Source organism: Saccoglossus kowalevskii, chromosome 2 (genome assembly GCF_978046115.1).
Source record: "Saccoglossus kowalevskii chromosome 2, keSacKowa6.1, whole genome shotgun sequence".
Classification (NCBI taxonomy): Eukaryota; Metazoa; Hemichordata; class Enteropneusta; family Harrimaniidae; genus Saccoglossus; species Saccoglossus kowalevskii.
The window spans coordinates 34393774-34403415 of NC_140642.1; the positions used below are offsets into that span (position 1 = coordinate 34393774).

At 34.3% G+C, this 9642-nt stretch overlaps 1 long non-coding RNA gene across 1 annotated transcript; it reads left to right on the forward strand.

Annotated features, from left to right (window-relative positions):
• The first annotated feature begins 8359 nt into the window (after positions 1-8359).
• Positions 8360-9205, forward strand: LOC146748946 (uncharacterized). Its single transcript, XR_014931444.1, has 2 exons — positions 8360-8749; positions 8974-9205. It is a non-coding gene; the product is annotated as an uncharacterized LOC146748946 (long non-coding RNA).
• Positions 9206-9642: the final 437 nt, after the last annotated feature.

Consider the following 9642-nt stretch of genomic DNA (forward strand, 5'->3'; position numbering starts at 1 on the left):
AGTCAACCTCAAAACATTGAGAGCCATAGCCGATGCTTCAAACAACGAGTTTCTCTTCAAATGGTTCAAAACCAAATTAAATGAAGCACTATGATTCGTCACAAATTACGCTGACATCCTTAGCAGCCTGGCAAAAGAAATCACTCAACTAACCACACCACCAGATTCAAATTTCCACGATCAACGACAAAAAAGAAACATTATAGACGATCTCCTGTTCGAGGTAACGGCCTTGGCTTGGCTACAAAGAGACAATTGTAGTTACTAGCTCGAGAAATTGACCCATATTTCTAAGACAAAATTAACCAAATTTTGAAATTATACATATTTTAATACCAAACTTGTTATTTTTACCAACAAACTACTGAATCACAGTACGTATAATAACGTATACCATTGACAAATTCAGACTCCGCTTATAAATTATACTCGATTATGTCTTTACCACTAATTTAAAATAAACAGTTATATTGGAAAGAATGAGATGAAATTTTATTATTATCATTGTAGATTCAATAAGCAAACTGGAAGCGGGTCAAGAAATCGTAAATGTTTCATATTATAGAGATGGTGCGTAGTTTGTTCTTTGACGGTAAACACGTACGCATTTTCAATGGCGAACATCGACCAGTAATAATGGCATACACTTTGTATGCTAATTCATGTTTAATAAAATGCGCTAAGTTTTGATTATTCCCAAGATGTACAGAGAGCACTCGCTTATCCATTAGACAGATTCCACTATACAATTATAATATCCTGACCGCATTGTTTAAACTCTCGTAAATCGACTGTTTGACGTGACTGGGGCACCGGTGGACGAGAAATGCGTGCGTGCACATTACATTTCGTTAACACTTTCATTCATAATAGTATCACTTGCAATATGGCGTAATATCAATCGACGATCCTCAAAATACTGTATGTATGTATGCACGTTGTAGTTCGAATGATTAGATATTTCTTTTATTTTGCCATTTTTGTCGATTCTTTCATTATGAACAGTGTTGACTTGCTCTCGAAATAAATACTTTACACCGATGTTACCGTTTGTAATGTTTATAGTGTATACGTGAAAGATATTCGCCTTTGAAATAATAATTGAAGACACAACTGTATAGTCTTCAAATCAGCTGGGTGTTACTATTGAAGTAACGCACGACGCGTGATATTGTTTTAATGGGGTCTGATCGCGTTTCATAACTCCTGTATTGAATAATGCCATGAATCCAAATTGTCCTAACAACATGGTAAACACGGGTCAGCAATAAGTAGCTATTTTATCGGTGAGGAAAGATCTGCTTCTTGATTGCGATTATGATTATGTCTAATATAATTTATAATAATCTATTACTCTACGTACACAACTTGAAGCGGGCTTTTCAATTCAACTCACTGCGGCCGTACACAACATGGCTAGTTCCCCCTTCGAAAGAGTGCGTGCGTGTGCTGCGTTAGCAACACTATCTGTGACCACTGAGCTTTTCAAATATTTACAAAGCACGATGTGATAACTGAGGTGGTAAACTGACCATGATGTCAATATCCAACCATCTAATTTGCACAATAATAATTAAAATTGAAACCGTATTCATGCGTGGGATCTTGGTTGGAAATACAACGAAGTAACAAAAAACCAGCAAAGTGTAACAATAATAAAATCACAAACATGTGAATGTAAAGCAAAAAAAAAAATATTTGGTGGTTGGTTTAGGCATTTGGCATTTTAGGATTTTTTTTTCTTATCGTGCCCTGAATCAGATGTGGACGAATGTTCCTAGCTCAATGATTGTTTTGTCATTTTAACTTTTTAGTATACCTGTTAGGTGTTCATCATCTGTCCTAAAGTTGATTTTATTGTATTTAATATTTTAATCATGATTTTTTTTTGTTTCTTATTGTATAGATTACAAATGAGAAGATATTGTTTTTCGTTCACTGTTTTGTCATTTTAACTTTTTTAGTATACCTGTTAGGTGTTCAACATCTGTCCTAAAGTTGATTTTATTGTATTTAATATTTTAATCATGATTTTTTTTTTGTTTCTTATTGTATAGATTACAAATGAGAAGATATTGTTTTTCGTTCACAATTTTCTAGTTGTCACAAACTGAGCAAATTCAGTCTTCAGCTATAAGATTATATACAATAAAGTAACAAAAATAAGCAATGTGTAACAATAATAAAATCACAAACATTTGAATGTAAAGAAAAACAAATTATTTTGTGATTGGTTTAGACATCTGGTATTTTAGTTTTTTTCTTGTCGTAACCTGAAACAGATGTGGACGAATTTTCCTAGCTCAATGATTATTTTGTCATTTTAACTTCTTAGTATATCTGTTAGGTGTTCATCGTCCGTCCTAAAGTTGATTTTATTGTATTTAATATTTTAATCATGATTATTTCGTTCCTCCATGTATAGATTACAATTGAGAAGTTGTTTTTCGTTCTCAATTTTCTAGTTGTCACAAACTGGGCAAATTTAGTCTTCAGCTATAATGTTATTATATCTACCCCTTTCCATTTGAAGGGTATGAGCCTTTATTCCGAGTTTCGCCTTAGCGCAGCACTATGTTTTAGATTTTTGATTGTGGTGAGATATTTTTTATATGCAAATTCTGTTTTAATTTTCTGTAGGTTCGTAACTTGTTTTTATGATGTGTACTTTTATTTGCATCGTGTAATGTTTCTGTGCTATGAATTTCTAAAGGATTGTTCGAATTACCTGTCAATATTTCAATGATTTTCTTTTTTGTCATCCTGAGATTTATGTGTATTCCAAATATTATTTTTTCCATAGTCAAATTGTTTAAAATCTGATTCATGTCTTTTACAAGGATATTTTCTCAACTCTAGCAGGCTTGCCAAATTTCTTGGTTTGCTATTTACTTTGATCCATGTCTTTTACCCAGTTGTCTTTTCCCTTTTCGTCAATATGTATTCCATTCTTGTTTTACGATGAATATTCCTGATTTGTGTGTTTTTAGTATGCAGGTATATGTAGGTTTTTGTATATTCAAGTTCTCCCCCATCAGCATAAAATTTCGCTTCATAAAAATGAAATTTGTACGAGGGAGAACATCCACACACAAAATCCCGTCTTATGGCAAATCTGTCTAGACCAATGGAAAAAAATGAAAATATATTACTGCAAATACCTTCTAAAATTAAATAGCAAAGCAAGAAATTTCGCTAGCCTGCTAGAGTTGGGAAAATATCCTCCCCCATAGCAACTAGATTGAAATATTGGATCAAAATAAATAATTCTAACCCAAACTCGCTAGTTCACGAAGCTCACAAACTTGGAATACATATTGACGAAAAGGGAAAAGACAACTGGGTAAAAGACATGGATCAAAGTAAATAGCAAACCAAGAAATTTGGCAAGCCTGCTAGAGTTGAGAAAATATCCTTGTAAAAGACATGAATCAGATTTTAAACAATTTGACTATGGAAAAAATAATATTTGGAATACACATAAATCTCAGGATGACAAAAAAGAAAATCATTGAAATATTGACAGGTAATTCGAACAATCCTTTAGAAATTCATAGCACAGAAACATTACACGATGCAAATAAAAGTACACATCATAAAAACAAGTTACGAACCTACAGAAAATTAAAACAGAATTTGCATATAAAAAATATCTCACCACAATCAAAAATCTAAAACATAGTGCTGCGCTAAGGCGAAACTCGGAATAAAGGCTCATACCCTTCAAATGGAAAGGGGTAGATATAATAACATTATAGCTGAAGACTAAATTTGCCCAGTTTGTGACAACTAGAAAATTGAGAACGAAAAACAACTTCTCAATTGTAATCTATACATGGAGGAACGAAATAATCATGATTAAAATATTAAATACAATAAAATCAACTTTAGGACGGACGATGAACACCTAACAGATATACTAAGAAGTTAAAATGACAAAATAATCATTGAGCTAGGAAAATTCGTCCACATCTGTTTCAGGTTACGACAAGAAAAAAACTAAAATACCAGATGTCTAAACCAATCACAAAATAATTTGTTTTTCTTTACATTCAAATGTTTGTGATTTTATTATTGTTACACATTGCTTATTTTTGTTACTTTATTGTATATAATCTTATAGCTGAAGACTGAATTTGCTCAGTTTGTGACAACTAGAAAATTGTGAACGAAAAACAATATCTTCTCATTTGTAATCTATACAATAAGAAACAAAAAAAAAATCATGATTAAAATATTAAATACAATAAAATCAACTTTAGGACAGATGTTGAACACCTAACAGGTATACTAAAAAAGTTAAAATGACAAAACAGTGAACGAAAAACAATATCTTCTCATTTGTAATCTATACAATAAGAAACAAAAAAAAATCATGATTAAAATATTAAATACAATAAAATCAACTTTAGGACAGATGATGAACACCTAACAGGTATACTAAAAAGTTAAAATGACAAAACAATCATTGAGCTAGGAACATTCGTCCACATCTGATTCAGGGCACGATAAGAAAAAAAAATCCTAAAATGCCAAATGCCTAAACCAACCACCAAATATTTTTTTTTTTGCTTTACATTCACATGTTTGTGATTTTATTATTGTTACACTTTGCTGGTTTTTTGTTACTTCGTTGTATTTCCAACCAAGATCCCACGCATGAATACGGTTTCAATTTTAATTATTATTGTGCAAATTAGATGGTTGGATATTGACATCATGGTCAGTTTACCACCTCAGTTATCACATCGTGCTTTGTAAATATTTGAAAAGCTCAGTGGTCACAGATAGTGTTGCTAACGCAGCACACGCACGCACTCTTTCGAAGGGGGAACTAGCCATGTTGTGTACGGCCGCAGTGAGTTGAATTGAAAAGCCCGCTTCAAGTTGTGTACGTAGAGTAATAGATTATTATAAATTATATTAGACATAATCATAATCGCAATCAAGAAGCAGATCTTTCCTCACCGATAAAATAGCTACTTATTGCTGACCCGTGTTTACCATGTTGTTAGGACAATTTGGATTCATGGCATTATTCAATACAGGAGTTATGAAACGCGATCAGACCCCATTAAAACAATATCACGCGTCGTGCGTTACTTCAATAGTAACACCCAGCTGATTTGAAGACTATACAGTTGTGTCTTCAATTATTATTTCAAAGGCGAATATCTTTCACGTATACACTATAAACATTACAAACGGTAACATCGGTGTAAAGTATTTATTTCGAGAGCAAGTCAACACTGTTCATAATGAAAGAATCGACAAAAATGGCAAAATAAAAGAAATATCTAATCATTCGAACTACAACGTGCATACATACATACAGTATTTTGAGGATCGTCGATTGATATTACGCCATATTGCAAGTGATACTATTATGAATGAAAGTGTTAACGAAATGTAATGTGCACGCACGCATTTCTCGTCCACCGGTGCCCCAGTCACGTCAAACAGTCGATTTACGAGAGTTTAAACAATGCGGTCAGGATATTATAATTGTATAGTGGAATCTGTCTAATGGATAAGCGAGTGCTCTCTGTACATCTTGGGAATAATCAAAACTTAGCGCATTTTATTAAACATGAATTAGCATACAAAGTGTATGCCATTATTACTGGTCGATGTTCGCCATTGAAAATGCGTACGTGTTTACCGTCAAAGAACAAACTACGCACCATCTCTATAATATGAAACATTTACGATTTCTTGACCCGCTTCCAGTTTGCTTATTGAATCTACAATGATAATAATAAAATTTCATCTCATTCTTTCCAATATAACTGTTTATTTTAAATTAGTGGTAAAGACATAATCGAGTATAATTTATAAGCGGAGTCTGAATTTGTCAATGGTATACGTTATTATACGTACTGTGATTCAGTAGTTTGTTGGTAAAAATAACAAGTTTGGTATTAAAATATGTATAATTTCAAAATTTGGTTAATTTTGTCTTAGAAATATGGGTCAATTTCTCGAGCTAGTAACTACAATTGTCTCTTTGTAGCCAAGCCAAGGCCGTTACCTCGAACAGGAGATCGTCTATAATGTTTCTTTTTTGTCGTTGATCGTGGAAATTTGAATCTGGTGGTGTGGTTAGTTGAGTGATTTCTTTTGCCAGGCTGCTAAGGATGTCAGCGTAATTTGTGACGAATCATAGTGCTTCATTTAATTTGGTTTTGAACCATTTGAAGAGAAACTCGTTGTTTGAAGCATCGGCTATGGCTCTCAATGTTTTGAGGTTGACTCTGTTTTTCAAATGGGTCAATGTATTTAATACATTCTGTTGCACGTTCGAGCGGGGTCAGCCCCTTGTCATTTGACCATTCAAATGTAACGTTCGTTCTTGCCTCTTCTAGTATTTCGAAATCGTGGATACTCGAAATGATGTTTAAAAAACGATGAATGATAGTTTGCTGAGTACTGCCATTTTATTAGTGAAGAGAGAATGAACTGAATACTTAGTTTTGATGTTTGACTGAGTAAAGATTGAATCCTAAAATTTCGCGATTTCGGTCGGTTTTCCAGTTATTGTAAAATAAACCTTCAAAACTAAACTATTGATTGATGCATTACATTCGAGCGGTACACTGAATTACCGATGATATAAAAACGATCAGAGTGGTGGAATGTTTCTCGTCTACATCGATCACAGATATAGATCGACGGCGTGCACAGTCTTTGATTCGGCCTGAATTGAGACAAGGCGTCATACACCCTTGGGGTGTGCCTTTTCAGACAAGTGAATTGGTGACGGACTGGAATCATCATACTGCCTGGGTCAGATTCATGTTGACTGAATCAAGTTGACCCAGTTTTTATCCCCCAAATAGTCAATTTCGAGTATAATCGTAACATTGACACGGAGAACGCGTCATTACGAGATTGAACGTGTTTTATTTCAAATCCCTCCGCTGCGGGGCATGTTTTTTTAATGACGTGGAAAATGACGGTAGTATTTTAGCAAAGGCTAATTGATAAAAATAATTTAAGCACAGTCACTCTACTAGGAGTCACTCTACTAGGACGGTTAGGAAGCTCTATTGGTTAAAGGTGTGAACGAGCAGCTTCTGAGAACCTATGCTGGTCTCAAAACTATGACGTATTTGTCATTGGAATGCACTATTTTTCACCATTATTTATTGCGTTCGATGTTGCTCGAGAAGACCCTCGAGAAGACCGTGAACTTTTTTAAATTGTGCTTTATTTTTACATCAAACTACAATCTCAACTGAACTGTGACTAGGAGTGATATTGTATTTTTCAGATGAGCATTCTTTTGCAATCTTGAAGATGCTTTACTCGAGAAAAACGGTGTTTTGTTGACAGTCTCTTTGTCTTGATCTCTAACAGTCTTTCGGTCCGTAAAATAAACCCCTCACTCAGTTTAGAAACAATTTTATCGCTAAAAACATTGATGTCTGCAAACCTTTACAATATTCCTTTGTCCATTCTCGTATTTTTTGTGTGTTTTTAGAGTAACTTTATGGCGAAGTTTTGCATGTTTTCGTCTATGGAGGTGGTCGCCGTGTTGCTTTATTGCATAGTTTTCATAGGAGGTAATTGGACAAAAAAGATTTTTGATTGTCGTGCTTTCATATCCCTCCATTCGCTTTATTTGACGACTGATACAAATCCCGTTCAACATGTTTTGATTCAGTCGAGACAGGGGCGACTTTTGGGGGAAATTCACTAATATAGTATTCTATTAACTATTTATAATTTCAGAATGCCATACAAGACAGCAAGATTTTCTCGCGAAAAACGTGTATATACAAAGCATGTTCATTTCCGCATTTGAGACTGCTCTTCGTTGAAAGGTCAAAGTGCCATGTATTGCAATGCTTTGTGGGGGGAAATGACGCAACTCTCGCACTGTCTCATGATTTATCGCGTGTTTTCCGTCGCCTGTTTAATGCTAATGACTTCTTAACTCGTTAACACCTCTCTTGTTTCAATGTTTATGGAGACAAGGGTGGGTACAATAGAATGACGCGGCGCTTCCTAACCGTCCTAGTAGAGTGACTGTGGTTTAAGTCAGTGAATTGACTGATAGTGCAGGGGTCAACAGAATGTCGAGTCATGTTATCAGTATCCCATACACGCAGGTCGAAATTCACGCTTTCAACTTGAAACTCGATATCCCTCAGGCTGTTTGTGAGTGTTCATGTTTTAGATAACATAAATATACCAACATCTGTTGTTTATCATCTACGTGGGAGGTCTATTTCACGTTGGGAACACCATGGAACTATAAACCGGGGTTTATAGTTCCATGGGAACACTTAGGACTAGACACGCCTTACATTTAATCTTGTGATTGAGTTCAGACTGGCATTCACAAGTGTGCTTCGGAATGATACACATCGCTTATATCAAACACCGTTGATATTCGCGAGTGGAACGCGTTGGGCCACTTTCTGTCTGAAATACCCTTACCACGAAGACTATTATGACTCGTACGGTAGTCATGTCATGGAATTTATAAGATTTCACGTACGTGGATCTACAATCATCAAATACTTTCAAGCCATGTGTTGCCAATACGTCCTGTATGACTCGTAGTGTCCATGAGATGAACTTTTCACGGAAGGTCAAACTTGGTCTACCGCCTTTGAATCTTTGGCAAGAAGCGAGGACATATTTTCTTCGTCGAGGGAAAAACGAAAATCGCTACGTTACACCGTAAACTCATTCCGTGTGATGATTATGTATGTCAAAAGTTATTCTGTGAAACGATCAGGTAATTATACATTTTAACTCATAGTAGCGTAGTCCGCCATTTTTTTGAAAAACAAACTGTACGTCGATCAACCGATTTTGCATACTTTGCATTTTAGCGGATTGATGACCGCAGTTTTACGGGATAATTCATACTATTAAATTTTCAACACATAACTTATACTTTCTTTATATAACTATCGGTTTTTAATATTATCCTCTCTCTCTCTCTTTCTTGTACGACAGATGAGCGATTCTGATTATAGTGATGGAATAAAAAAAAAAAGTGTACAGACTGCTTGACTCATTGAAAGGAAGTAAGAAATGTAAAAATAAACAACATATGTATATATAGAATGAATTATTTTTTATTGATCAATGTTTACTATTATTGGCTTTTCTCGTTTCTGTGTTTTAATCGAATCGTTTATGTACTCGTATTTTTTGTGGCATTAAAAATAAATTTAACCACGCCGCACATTTACATGTATCTACGTATTTTTCGAGGTGTTAACAAAGAAATATTTAATCACGCTAAACATTTATACACTACGCAACTATTTTCCTTACTCACATCGTATGTTTTTTTGTGACGTTAAAAAATACTCAACCATGTCATAAATATATACTCCATGTCAATATTTCATTCTTGTTTACTTCTTTTGTGCAATAAACTCCATTAGTTTTCAAAATGACGTGTATTTATTAACGTGTGTGTGTATGTGTGAGCGCCCTCTACGATATATTCTGAAAATCTTTCGTCCACGCCTGTCCAATTAAAAAAATAATTAAAAATAATTAAAAAAAATTGATGGTAGTTTATGCAAATGTATTCACGATGACCTCGACACGACCTCGTATTCACATCTATTTTATGTATGCAAATGTATGCACAATTTCCCTTACGGCATTGGT